The sequence below is a fragment of the Notothenia rossii genome, assembly GCF_949606895.1.
Source record: "Notothenia rossii genome assembly, chromosome: 7".
Classification (NCBI taxonomy): Eukaryota; Metazoa; Chordata; class Actinopteri; order Perciformes; family Nototheniidae; genus Notothenia; species Notothenia rossii.
This window is the reverse complement of record NC_136905.1, coordinates 84,976,706-84,991,268: the sequence shown is the minus strand read 5'-3', so window position 1 is coordinate 84,991,268 and position 14,563 is coordinate 84,976,706.

Below are 14,563 nucleotides of genomic sequence, written 5' to 3'. Positions count from 1 at the left end.
TCTCTGTGTGTGTGTCTCTGTGTGTGTGTGTGTGTGTGTGTGTGTGTGTGTGTGTGTGTGTGTGTGTGTGTGTGTGTGTGTGTGTGTGTGTGTGTGTGTGTGTGTTAATAAGTGACTCTGGAGGAAGTCAGTGACCTGAGGAGAACTCACTCACAGAATGTGTGTGTTTATTGAATTGCTATCAAAGTGAATAAATGTGGGTTTTGGACTGAAAACAAAAAGCTGCAGGGATGTGGTGTTTCTGTGTTGGAAGGCAGCATCTCCCTGGTCCAATGAGATTCCTCCATGAGAGTTTGGTTTATTGCAGAAAATAATAATCTCTGGTGTTTTTGTTACAATTTTACTTTTGTTATCCACATTTTAGACGTTTAGTTCAGCGGATAATCTCCAACGCCACTTTATGATTTTTCCTTCTGCAGATAATCAAACATGGTGAGTTTGCAGTACTCAGTGTGTATGCAGGTTAGGGCTGAACGATTAATCCATTTTAAATCGAAATCGCAATTTGAAATGATGCAATTATCAAATCACAGAGCCTGCAATTTATTTATTTATTTTTAATTATTATTTGTTTAGTTCTTCTTGTGTGTCAGTCATCCACACCAATCAGAAGTGCTGTGCTCCAAATGCACCAGTCATTGTTAACCAATCAGAAGTGCTGTGCTCCACATGTACCAGTCATTGTTAACCAATCAGAAGTGCTGTGCTCCACATGCACCAGCCATTGTTAACCAATCAAAAGCGGCCCATGATAGAAGGTGATAGACAGATTGATCCAATCACCTGCCAAGTATCTTTGAAAGTGCCTGCCCTTTCCAAATGTCTTCCAGTGGAGCTTTAGATGGTTTGGTGAACCACCTGAGTCAGGTTAGTGATGCTCCATCACATGTTTCTATTACAGGGTGAATCTGAAACTGAAGCTTGACTTTAAAGCAACCCAACGGAAGTTTCATGTAAGTTTAGTTCTTTCACTCGTAGCTCGGGCTGCGGGGGTGCTAGAGACGGGAGCACGTTGATGCGACCTTCCTAGCGGAGATATGGCCGCATTTTACAATAAACTTCCGTTGGGTCGCTTAAAACAAATATCGCAAATCGAATTGCAATATTTGTCAGAAAAATCGCAATTAGATTATTTCCCCAAATCGTGCAGCCCTAGTGTAGGTGTGTGTGCAGGTGTGTGTGTAGGTGTGTGTGTGCAGGTGTGTGTGTGTGTGTGTGTGTGTGTGTGCAGGTGTGTGTGTGTAGGTGTAGGTGTGGGTGTGGGTGTGTGTGTGTAGGTGTGTGTGTGTATGTGTATGTGTATGTGTGTGCAGGTGCAGGTGTGTGTGTGTGTGTGTGTGTGTGTGTGTGTGTGTGTGTGTGTGTGTGTGTGTGTGTGTGTGTGTGTGTGTGCAGGTGTGTGTGTGTAGGTGTAGGTGTGGGTGTGGGTGTGTGTGTGTAGGTGTGTGTGTAGGTGTGTGCAGGTGTGTGTACAGGTGTGTGTGTAGGTGTGTGTGTGTGTGTGTGTGTGTGTGTAGGAGTGGGTGTGTGTGTGTGTGTGCAGGTGTGTGTGTGTGTGTAGGTGTGTGTGTGTGTGTGTGTGTGTAGGTGTGTGTGTGTAGGTGTGTGTGTAGGTGTGTGTGTGTGTGTGTGTGTGTGTGTGTGTGTAGGTGTGTGTGTGTAGGTGTGTGTGTGTGTAGGTGTGTGTGTGTGTGTAGGTGTGTGTGTGTGTGTGTGTAGGTGTGTGTGTAGGTGTGTGTGTGTAGGTGTGTGTGTGTAGGTGTGTGATCTGATTCTGATGTGAAGTGGGTTAATGGAGCGTCTCTCTAGGCTATCAGGAAAGGTTTAATCAGTGTGGAGCAAGTGGATCGTCACTTCCTGAAATCCTGCAGACTGCACCACGTCACCAAATGAAGAATATGAAGCTCCAGGTGAGTCACTGTCCCTCTGCAGGTAACAAGAGATCCTGGCTGTGAGAAGCACTTCTTATTTTGTCGTGTTTTCACTGGTTTGTTTGCTGTGTGTGAAAAACAACCTGTAGTGTTTCCATGTAACTTGGTGAAGCATGAAGAACAAGCTTATTATTTTAAAAACTGCTGCACGATTTATAAATCTCTAACTGCAATTATGAACTGACACATCTGAACAAATATCGTCCATATTGCGGTTTCCACTGTGTTGCCGTTTTTAATTCATTTGACCTATGCTAACATTTAAATATTGGGCATTTGGAGCAGACTTTTAAAGGTGGGGGAGGTAGTTCACTTCAGAAACACTCTTTGTTATATTCCATGGAATGCTCTGAACGTCCTGACAGCAATGAATATCTGAAGTGCTTTGACAACAAATCCATAAAACATCTCATCTGTGGAAGCCGTGATACGACCAATCATCTGAGCCGGCTAAAGTAACTGGATGGCCTACCTGCCTGTCAGCCTTCCATCTGTGCACAAACTGATCTCGTGCCCTCATTGGTCATGTGCGCGTTCGTGTGTGTTGGAGGAGGGGCTCTGTGAGGAAGTCTGAAGGAAGGGGCAGATTGTTTCCGGTTGTGTATTTTCAAATTCTAGCGCCCTCGAGCTGGTTTCTTCATTCTTACCTGTCAGTATTTAAATATGGAAATGATTTCTTTAGAAACTGAATATTTGGGGTTTTTTAGGCTGTTGCAGGAATTGGATTTTGCAATTTCTAGATTTGGATTACACAACATAACACACACACACACACACACACACACACACACACACACACACACACACACACACACACACACACACACACACACACACACAGCAGTGTATCAGCAGAAGCCGTTAACTTCCTGTCAGTCGACTGATAATCATCAGACAGGAAGTTAACTGCTGACGAAGCAGAAAGACAAAGAAGACAAACTCCTCTGCACATTCTCAAAGTCTACGTTCAATTTAAAGAAGAGGAAGAGGAGGAGGAGGAAGAGGAAGAGGAGGCTCAGATATAAACTCTTGACTTTCTTTCTCCTCCGCAGAAACGCTGCTCACTCCACACGCGTCCAGTGTGTTTTATGAGCTGTTGAGCTTGAGTTCAAACAGACACGTCATCAGGCTGAACTTTGAGAAGCTTCCACCGCCCAAACTGAAAACATGGCGGCCATTTTGTGTCATGACTTTTAGGATTATATGCAATTCTGTCTAAAGTCTACGGTCAATGTGACGAAAATGAAGACACTGAGAGGAGTGCAGGAGCCAGAGGAGGGGAACGCACTCAGATAGAAGTACCTCAAAGGTTTACACAGGTCCTTCCCACCTCTGGCAGTAACTCACTGATCACATGTAACACTGAGAGGTGTGTGTGTGTGTGTGTGTGTGTGTGTGTGTGTGTGTGTGTGTGTGCAGTGACACACTGATCACATGTAACACTGAGAGGTGTGTGTGTGCAGTGACTCACTGATCACATGTAACACTGAGAGGTGTGTGTGTGCAGTAACTCACTGATCACATGTAACACTGAGAGGTGTGTGTGTGTGTGTGTGTGTGTGTGTGTGTGTGTGTGTGTGTGTGTGTGTGTGCAGTGACACACTGATCACATGTAACACTGAGAGGTGTGTGTGTGCAGTGACTCACTGATCACATGTAACACTGAGAGGTGTGTGTGTGCAGTAACTCACTGATCACATGTAACACTGAGAGGTGTGTGTGTGCAGTAACTCACTGATCACATGTAACACTGAGAGGTGTGTGTGTGTGTGCAGTGACTCACTGATCACATGTAACACTGAGAGGTGTGTGTGTGCAGTGACTCACTGATCACATGTAACACTGAGAGGTGTGTGTGTGTGCAGTAACACACTGATCACATGTAACACTGAGAGGTGTGTGTGTGTGCAGTAACACACTGATCACATGTAACACTGAGAGGTGTGTGTGTGCAGTGACTCACTGATCACATGTAACACTGAGAGGTGTGTGTGTGTGCAGTAACACACTGATCACATGTAACACTGAGGTGTGTGTGTGTGCAGTAACTCACTGATCACATGTAACACTGAGAGGTGTGTGTGTGCAGTAACTCACTGATCACATGTAACACTGAGAGGTGTGTGTGTGCAGTAACTCACTGATCACATGTAACACTGAGAGGTGTGTGTGTGCAGTGACTCACTGATCACATGTAACACTGAGAGGTGTGTGTGTGCAGTGACTCACTGATCACATGTAACACTGAGAGGTGTGTGTGTGCAGTAACTCACTGATCACATGTAACACTGAGAGGTGTGTGTGTGTGCAGTAACACACTGATCACATGTAACACTGAGGTGTGTGTGTGTGCAGTAACTCACTGATCACATGTAACACTGAGAGGTGTGTGTGTGCAGTGACTCACTGATCACATGTAACACTGAGAGGTGTGTGTGTGCAGTAACTCACTGATCACATGTAACACTGAGAGGTGTGTGTGTGTGTGCAGTAACTCACTGATCACATGTAACACTGAGAGGTGTGTGTGTGTGCAGTAACTCACTGATCACATGTAACACTGAGAGGTGTGTGTGTGCAGTGACTCACTGATCACATGTAACACTGAGAGGTGTGTGTGTGTGTGTGTGTGTGTGTGTGTGTGTGTGTGTGTGTGCAGTAACTCACTGATCACATGTAACACTGAGAGGTGTGTGTGTGCAGTGACTCACTGATCACATGTAACACTGAGAGGTGTGTGTGTGTGCAGTAACTCACTGATCACATGTAACACTGAGAGGTGTGTGTGTGTGCAGTAACTCACTGATCACATGTAACACTGAGAGGTGTGTGTGTGCAGTAACTCACTGATCACATGTAACACTGAGAGGTGTGTGTGTGCAGTGACTCACTGATCACATGTAACACTGAGAGGTGTGTGTGTGCAGTGACTCACTGATCACATGTAACACTGAGAGGTGTGTGTGTGCAGTAACTCACTGATCACATGTAACACTGAGAGGTGTGTGTGTGTGCAGTAACACACTGATCACATGTAACACTGAGGTGTGTGTGTGTGCAGTAACTCACTGATCACATGTAACACTGAGAGGTGTGTGTGTGTGCAGTGACTCACTGATCACATGTAACACTGAGAGGTGTGTGTGTGCAGTAACTCACTGATCACATGTAACACTGAGAGGTGTGTGTGTGTGCAGTAACTCACTGATCACATGTAACACTGAGAGGTGTGTGTGTGTGCAGTAACTCACTGATCACATGTAACACTGAGAGGTGTGTGTGTGCAGTGACTCACTGATCACATGTAACACTGAGAGGTGTGTGTGTGTGTGTGTGTGTGTGTGTGTGTGTGTGTGTGTGTGTGTGCAGTAACTCACTGATCACATGTAACACTGAGAGGTGTGTGTGTGCAGTGACTCACTGATCACATGTAACACTGAGAGGTGTGTGTGTGCAGTAACTCACTGATCACATGTAACACTGAGAGGTGTGTGTGTGTGCAGTAACTCACTGATCACATGTAACACTGAGAGGTGTGTGTGTGCAGTAACTCACTGATCACATGTAACACTGAGAGGTGTGTGTGTGCAGTGACTCACTGATCACATGTAACACTGAGAGGTGTGTGTGTGCAGTGACTCACTGATCACATGTAACACTGAGAGGTGTGTGTGTGCAGTAACTCACTGATCACATGTAACACTGAGAGGTGTGTGTGTGTGCAGTGACTCACTGATCACATGTAACACTGAGAGGTGTGTGTGTGTGTGTGCAGTAACTCACTGATCACATGTAACACTGAGAGGTGTGTGTGTGCAGTGACTCAATGATCACATGTAACACTGAGAGGTGTGTGTGTGTGCAGTAACTCACTGATCACATGTAACACTGAGAGGTGTGTGTGTGTGCAGTGACTCACTGATCACATGTAACACTGAGAGGTGTGTGTGTGTGTGTGCAGTAACTCACTGATCACATGTAACACTGAGAGGTGTGTGTGTGTGTGTGCAGTAACTCACTGATCACATGTAACACTGAGAGGTGTGTGTGTGTGTGTGCAGTAACTCACTGATCACATGTAACACTGAGAGGTGTGTGTGTGTGTGCAGTAACTCACTGATCACATGTAACACTGAGAGGTGTGTGTGTGCAGTAACTCACTGATCACATGTAACACTGAGAGGTGTGTGTGTGTGTGTGCAGTAACTCACTGATCACATGTAACACTGAGAGGTGTGTGTGTGCAGTAACTCACTGATCACATGTAACACTGAGAGGTGTGTGTGTGTGTGTGCAGTAACTCACTGATCACATGTAACACTGAGAGGTGTGTGTGTGTGTGTGCAGTAACTCACTGATCACATGTAACACTGAGAGGTGTGTGTGTGTGTGTGCAGTAACTCACTGATCACATGTAACACTGAGAGGTGTGTGTGTGTGTGTGCAGTAACTCACTGATCACATGTAACACTGAGAGGTGTGTGTGTGTGTGTGCAGTGACTCACTGATCACATGTAACACTGAGAGGTGTGTGTGTGTGTGTGCAGTAACTCACTGATCACATGTAACACTGAGAGGTGTGTGTGTGTGTGTGCAGTAACTCACTGATCACATGTAACACTGAGAGGTGTGTGTGTGTGTGTGCAGTAACTCACTGATCACATGTAACACTGAGAGGTGTGTGTGTGTGTGCAGTAACTCACTGATCACATGTAACACTGAGAGGTGTGTGTGTGCAGTAACTCACTGATCACATGTAACACTGAGAGGTGTGTGTGTGTGTGTGCAGTAACTCACTGATCACATGTAACACTGAGAGGTGTGTGTGTGCAGTAACTCACTGATCACATGTAACACTGAGAGGTGTGTGTGTGCAGTGACTCACTGATCACATGTAACACTGAGAGGTGTGTGTGTGTGCAGTGACTCACTGATCACATGTAACACTGAGAGGTGTGTGTGTGCAGTGACTCACTGATCACATGTAACACTGAGAGGTGTGTGTGTGCAGTAACTCACTGATCACATGTAACACTGAGAGGTGTGTGTGTGCAGTGACTCACTGATCACATGTAACACTGAGAGGTGTGTGTGTGCAGTGACTCACTGATCACATGTAACACTGAGAGGTGTGTGTGTGCAGTAACTCACTGATCACATGTAACACTGAGAGGTGTGTGTGTGCAGTAACTCACTGATCACATGTAACACTGAGAGGTGTGTGTGTGCAGTAACTCACTGATTTAATTGCTGTGTTGGAAACTTGTTAAAGAAGACATTTATTGCCGCTGGACACCTCATTGAGTCCGATCAATATTCTCTGTCTGTGATCAATGGAACCACACACACACACACACACACACACACACACACACACACACACACACACACACACACACACACACACACACACACACACACACACACACACACACACACACACACACACACACACACACACACACACACACACACTGAAGGAATGCTGAAGGGCGACTTGGTCATGTGACTCTTGCAGAAAGATGTCAGGAGGTCAGGCGTGTGTGTGTGTGTGTGTGTGTGTGTGTGTGTGTGTGTGTGTGTGTGTGTGTGTGTGTGTGAGAGAGAGAGAAAGGATACAGCCTCAGAGCTCCGGACCGAGTCCCAACAGCCAGGATCTTCTGCACGGGGTCAAATGCCATCGAGGAGGGTTGGTACGGGAAACCATGACGCACCGTCTGAAGAGAGGAGAGGACTCTTTAAAGTAGAGACACTACATACTGATATACACCTGAACATCAGCAGGAGAGGACTCTTTAAAGTAGAGACACTACATACTGATATACACCTGAACATCAGCAGGAGAGGACTCTTTAAAGTAGAGACACTACATACTGATATACACCTGAACATCAGCAGGAGAGGACTCTTTAAAGTAGAGACACTACATACTGATATACACCTGAACATCAACAGGAGAGGACTCTTTAAAGTAGAGACACTACATACTGATATACACCTGAACATCAGCAGGAGAGGACTCTTTAAAGTAGAGACACTACATACTGATATACACCTGAACATCAGCAGGAGAGGACTCTTTAAAGTAGAGACACTACATACTGATATACACCTGAACATCAGCAGGAGAGGACTCTTTAAAGTAGATACACTACATACTGATATACACCTGAACATCAGCAGGAGAGGACTCTTTAAAGTAGAGACACTACATACTGATATACACCTGAACATCAGCAGGAGAGGACTCTTTAAAGTAGAGACACTACATACTGATATACACCTGAACATCAGCAGGAGAGGACTCTTTAAAGTAGAGACACTACATACTGATATACACCTGAACATCAGCAGGAGAGGACTCTTTAAAGTAGAGACACTACATACTGATATACACCTGAACATCAGCAGGAGAGGACTCTTTAAAGTAGAGACACTACATACTGATATACACCTGAACATCAGCAGGAGAGGACTCTTTAAAGTAGAGACACTACATACTGATATACACCTGAACATCAGCAGGAGAGGACTCTTTAAAGTAGAGACACTACATACTGATATACACCTGAACATCAGCAGGAGAGGACTCTTTAAAGTAGAGACACTACATACTGATATACACCTGAACATCAGCAGGAGAGGACTCTTTAAAGTAGAGACACTACATACTGATATAAACCTGAACATCAGCAGGAGAGGACTCTTTAAAGTAGAGACACTACATACTGATATAGACCTGAACATCAGCAGGAGAGGACTCTTTAAAGTAGAGACACTACATACTGATATACACCTGAACATCAGCAGGAGAGGACTCTTTAAAGTAGAGACACTACATACTGATATACACCTGAACATCAGCAGGAGAGGACTCTTTAAAGTAGAGACACTACATACTAATATACACCTGAACATCAGCAGGAGAGGACTCTTTAAAGTAGAGACACTACATACTGATATCCACCTGAACATCAACAAGAGAGACTCTTTAAAGTAGAGACACTACATACTGATATACACCTGAACATCAGCAGGAGAGGACTCTTTAAAGTAGAGACACTACATACTGATATCCACCTGAACATCAACAGGAGAGACTCTTTAAAGTAGAGACACTACATACTGATATACACCTGAACATCAGCAGGAGAGGACTCTTTAAAGTAGAGACACTACATACTGATATCCACCTGAACATCAACAGGAGAGACTCTTTAAAGTAGAGACACTACATACTGATATACACCTGAACATCAGCAGGAGAGGACTCTTTAAAGTAGAGACACTACATACTGATATACACCTGAACATCAGCAGGAGAGGACTCTTTAAAGTAGAGACACTACATACTGATATACACCTGAACATCAGCAGGAGAGGACTCTTTAAAGTAGAGACACTACATACTGATATACACCTGAACATCAGCAGGAGAGGACTCTTTAAAGTAGAGACACTACATACTGATATACACCTGAACATCAGCAGGAGAGGACTCTTTAAAGTAGAGACACTACATACTGATATACACCTGAACATCAGCAGGAGAGGACTCTTTAAAGTAGAGACACTACATACTGATATACACCTGAACATCAGCAGGAGAGGACTCTTTAAAGTAGAGACACTACATACTGATATACACCTGAACATCAGCAGGAGAGGACTCTTTAAAGTAGAGACACTACATACTGATATACACCTGAACATCAGCAGGAGAGGACTCTTTAAAGTAGAGACACTACATACTGATATACACCTGAACATCAGCAGGAGAGGACTCTTTAAAGTAGAGACACTACATACTGATATACACCTGAACATCAGCAGGAGAGGACTCTTTAAAGTAGAGACTCTACATACTGATATACACCTGAACATCAGCAGGAGAGGACTCTTTAAAGTAGAGACTCTACATACTGATATACACCTGAACATCAGCAGGAGAGGACTCTTTAAAGTAGAGTCACTACATACTGATATACACCTGAACATCAGCAGGAGAGGACTCTTTAAAGTAGAGACACTACATACTGATATACACCTGAACATCAGCAGGGGAGGACTCTTTAAAGTAGAGACTCTACATACTGATATACACCTGAACATCAGGAGGAGAGGACTCTTTAAAGTAGAGTCACTACATACTGATATACACCTGAACATCAGCAGGAGAGGACTCTTTAAAGTAGATACACTACATACTGATATACACCTGAACATCAGCAGGAGAGGACTCTTTAAAGTAGAGTCACTACATACTGATATACACCTGAACATCAGGAGGAGAGGACTCTTTAAAGTAGAGTCACTACATACTGATATACACCTGAACATCAGCAGGAGAGGACTCTTTAAAGTAGAGTCACTACATACTGATATACACCTGAACATCAGGAGGAGAGGACTCTTTAAAGTAGAGTCACTACATACTGATACACACCTGAACATCAACTGATTCCAACCCCCAGTGACTTAAATATCATCCTCGATGAGGCAGCGATAGCATGTCTGTATATAATCTGTTCTCAGGGACGTTATGTAACATGTCAACCAGGATCCATCATAAAGCTACGTTATTAAACTTTGTGATTAAAATGAGTCAGTGTTTTGAACCGTGAGGAGGGGATTTAAAGATATAAATATGTATATCACGATATCACGATGTTGCAGGGTTGTCAGTGGATGCTACACAACGAGTATTGTGACTAACATTAAACCAGTAATGTGGATTTAATAGCGTTTAAAAGACAGGTAGAACTGTTTGGTAAATTCACACCACGTTACTTTTAAATAGCCTTTAAAACCAGGAAAAAACACTCGAAATATTCTAAATGATATCCAGTCCCAAATCACGATAACACTTGAATATCTGTATCTGTATGTATGACCCGTCCCTGGGGTGTTTACATGAGTGTTTGCCACATGATGCAGAATAAACTTTGGGCATATTACGGACATTTAATGTATAGACATATCCGAGACATATCCTTCCATCCTAGCATTCCCCTTGTTATACACCTCACCTGTTGTTGTTGTTGTTGTTTGTAACACCTTGTGAGGCACCATTTTACAGGTAAGTATCTAGTTATTAATTGGTCAACAGTAGTTCAGTCTATAGGGACTTGGCATGGAGGGTCACCAGTTCAAGTCCCAATCAGACCATAGTAATACAGAGTGTGTACTGGTAGCGGCACTAAACCCCCAAATAGTCCCTGGATCTGGACAATAATGCACCTTTCTCTAATGCATGTGCAACTATAGCTACCTGTACACCTGTGTGTGTTTTCAGAAATATCACTAGGGGATCCAAACAGATAACCTAACCCTAATCTCTAGCCATTGCAATGTAAAGTAAACCTTGTAGATTTGAGGTGTTTCTAACCTTAATAATATGCCTTTTCCGAGTGTATCACCAGTTTAAAGGGACAGTGTTACAAGCTAGTTCCCAGTGGTTATGTGGTGACAGAGACCTGAGGCGTTAATCCAGTGCAATGCAAACAGACACGTTGCCATTAATTCAGATTATATCCTCTTTGATATCTGCCCTATATTTCCTGTTTTTAACTCATACTGTGTGTTTTCCTGCTGGTGTGTCACGCCTCTGTCATTATCCCGGTAACCGGATCAATCCCGTACCTTACAGAGCTGGAAGTGCTCAGACTGCAGGGTCTCCGGTACCGGGTCGTTTTGGGTCTGGTTGGCGGAAGGAGAAGAAGAGGAGGAAGAAGAAGCCGCTGTTAGGCCGTCCAACACCTTCCTAATATTAAACTTCTTCATATTCCTCCGCGGCGGTTGAAAAACGGATCACTACCGTAAACCGGATAGAGAGGCGCAGTAGCCGTTAGCTCGTTAGCATTAAAACCTCGTTAATATCTCTGTAACATCGCGTTAGTATCCTCAGCGGCCTCTCCGGTGTCACACACGGTCATTTGCAGCCAGTCCACTCCGGTGTCAGAGGTAAAACCCCATCTGGTTGAGTCGTTATTCGGTCGGGATGAACCGTTTCCGTGGAAGCTGCTTCCCGGTCAACGGGCAGAACTGAGTCTGCGCAGTGAAGGACCCGGATTTAGAGGTGGTGTTACGGTGCCTTCTGTCACCCGGATTATTCTCTGACCTCCGCTCGTGTTTACAAACATTATAAGAAAACAACATGTTATTATATATTATATATTATTATTGTTAGTGGTTGTAGTAGTAGAATAAGACAGGCTATATATATATATATATATATATATATATATATGTTAATTTAAATGTATTTCTTATTGTATATTTATTTTATCATTTGTAATTGTTATCTTTGATTTTATCTTTAATTGTATTCATCTGTATGAATCTGTGTTGTTTCTCATCCTTACCCTGTTCTACTGTTTAAACTACTGCATTTCCCCACAGGGATTAATTAAGGTCTATCTTGTTTTATCTTGTATATATTTGTTACTGTAAATTTGTATTTCAACTTGTATATTTTCTACTTTTTTTTAATGCTATTTCTACTTTGAGACGTTTACATTTTGAATTGTTTGTTTCTAGTCTTTTAATTTCTCAACGCAAACCTTTCCAAAATTGGGATCCATAAAGTACTTCTTATCTAATCATATCTTATCGTATACAAAACTAAAAAGTCTCAGTGCATATTTGAATAACCTTAAAACCCTAATGTTGTTCTCTATTCCAGATGAAATGACTGTGAGAAACACAGGTGAGTGAGTGTCGCCCCCTGCTGGCTGCACGCAGCAGCAGTGATACAAAACACACCATATTTGATTCAATTCTATTTCTAGGATTGCCGTATTGTTTATTATGTATTTGTTTATTCCACACATGGCAGATATTTTAAACAAAACATGTTCACTTATTCTGGTTGTTTTGTTGATAGCACATGGTGGAAAGGAGCAGGGAGAAGAACACAAAATGATTAAATGACCATAAATCAAATAAAAGCAATATTCTTTCAACTGCTTACAAATACTGAAACATAAAACCAGAACACAATCACAACTTCATACTCTCTAATTACGCTTTCTTTTTACATTTTCTCAAACATCAAATTGTTCTCACAGCCCTTTTAATCACTCGGCATATTCACTGTAAATAAATACTGCTATTTTATTTTACAATATTTTAAATATGTTTTAATGTTATCATAGTTTTCTTCAGCTAGTTTTCTATCTGTGCTTTTAATCTTTGTTTTACTTTAATGTATGCACCACGACACCAAGTCAAATCCCTCGTACGCGTCAACCTGCCTGGCGATAAAGCTGGTTCTGGTTCTGATTCATGCTTTAAGGCTAAATAACAATAACAATAACAATAAAGCTTTATTTATAAAGCACTTTTCAAACAGCACCTGCAGCTCAAAGTGCTTTACGAAATGTCTCATCACAAGTTCAAAACATTCCCCTCAGACATGCAGCGAAATACAACATTTGATCAGGCCCATAGACACGAGGGGGGTTTCTCAATTCTCTCATTTCGCCTCCTTGCCTCCTCTCTCCTTGGTTCCCCTCCTCGATTCCTCTCTCCTCGTTCCCCTTCTCAACTCCTCTCTCCTCGGTTCCCCTCCTCGACTCCTCGACTCCTCTCTCCTCGGTTCCCTCCTCAACTCCTCTCTCCTCGGTTCCCCTCCTCGACTCCTCGACTCCTCAACTCCTCTCTCCTCGTTCCCCTCCTCAACTCCTCTCTCCTCGGGTTCCCCTCCTCGACTCCTCGACTCCTCTCTCCTCGTTCCCCTCCTCAACTCCTCTCTCCTCGTTCCCCTCCTCAAATCCTCTCTCCTCGGTTCATGTCCTCGACTCCTCAACTCCTCAACTCCTCTCTCCTCGTTCCCCTCCTCGACTCCTCTCTCCTCGGTTCTCCTCCCCGACTCCTCAACTCCTCAACTCCTCTCTCCTCGTTCCCCTCCTTAACTCCTCTCTCCTCGGGTTCCCCTCCTCGACTCCTCGACTCCTCTCTCCTCGGTTCCCCTCCTCGACTCCTCAACTCCTCAACTCCTCTCTCCTCGTTCCCCTCCTCAACTCCTCTCTCCTCGGGTTCCCCTCCTCGACTCCTCGACTCCTCTCTCCTCGGTTCCCCTCCTCGACTCCTCGACTCCTCAACTCCTCAACTCCTCTCTCCTCGTTCCCCTCCTCAACTCCTCTCTCCTCGGTTCCCCTCCTCGACTCCTCTCTCCTCGTTCCCCTCCTCAACTCCTCTCTCCTCGGTTCCCCTCCTCTCTCCTCGGAGGGACTAAGACACAAGGATAGGAGGGGAGTGGAGGATAGTGTAAGAGTCGGTGAGGAGCTGATATGTCAGTTTGCTGCTTGGCTCAGATCCACCAACGTCAGCAAGATCTCACCTCTACTAACTCCTGAAGAACCAGGTTCAATGAACTGCTGTTTCCATTCAGACGACTCTCTAAATCTGTTTAAGCGATCCTGAAGGATTCTGATATCAGTAATGAGGTGTGGCCCTACCTAAGTGTGAGCGTGGCAGGGTGCCATCTTACCTTTGAAGCAGGAGAGGAGAGGAGATGTCCTTTAAGTTGTCCCAGTCCAAAAGGAGGGATCAGTTTGTTTGAAGAGAAATAGGTCCAAACTAACACAGGGTTTTTACCTTCTCTCTTTACAACATTATACTCATACTAA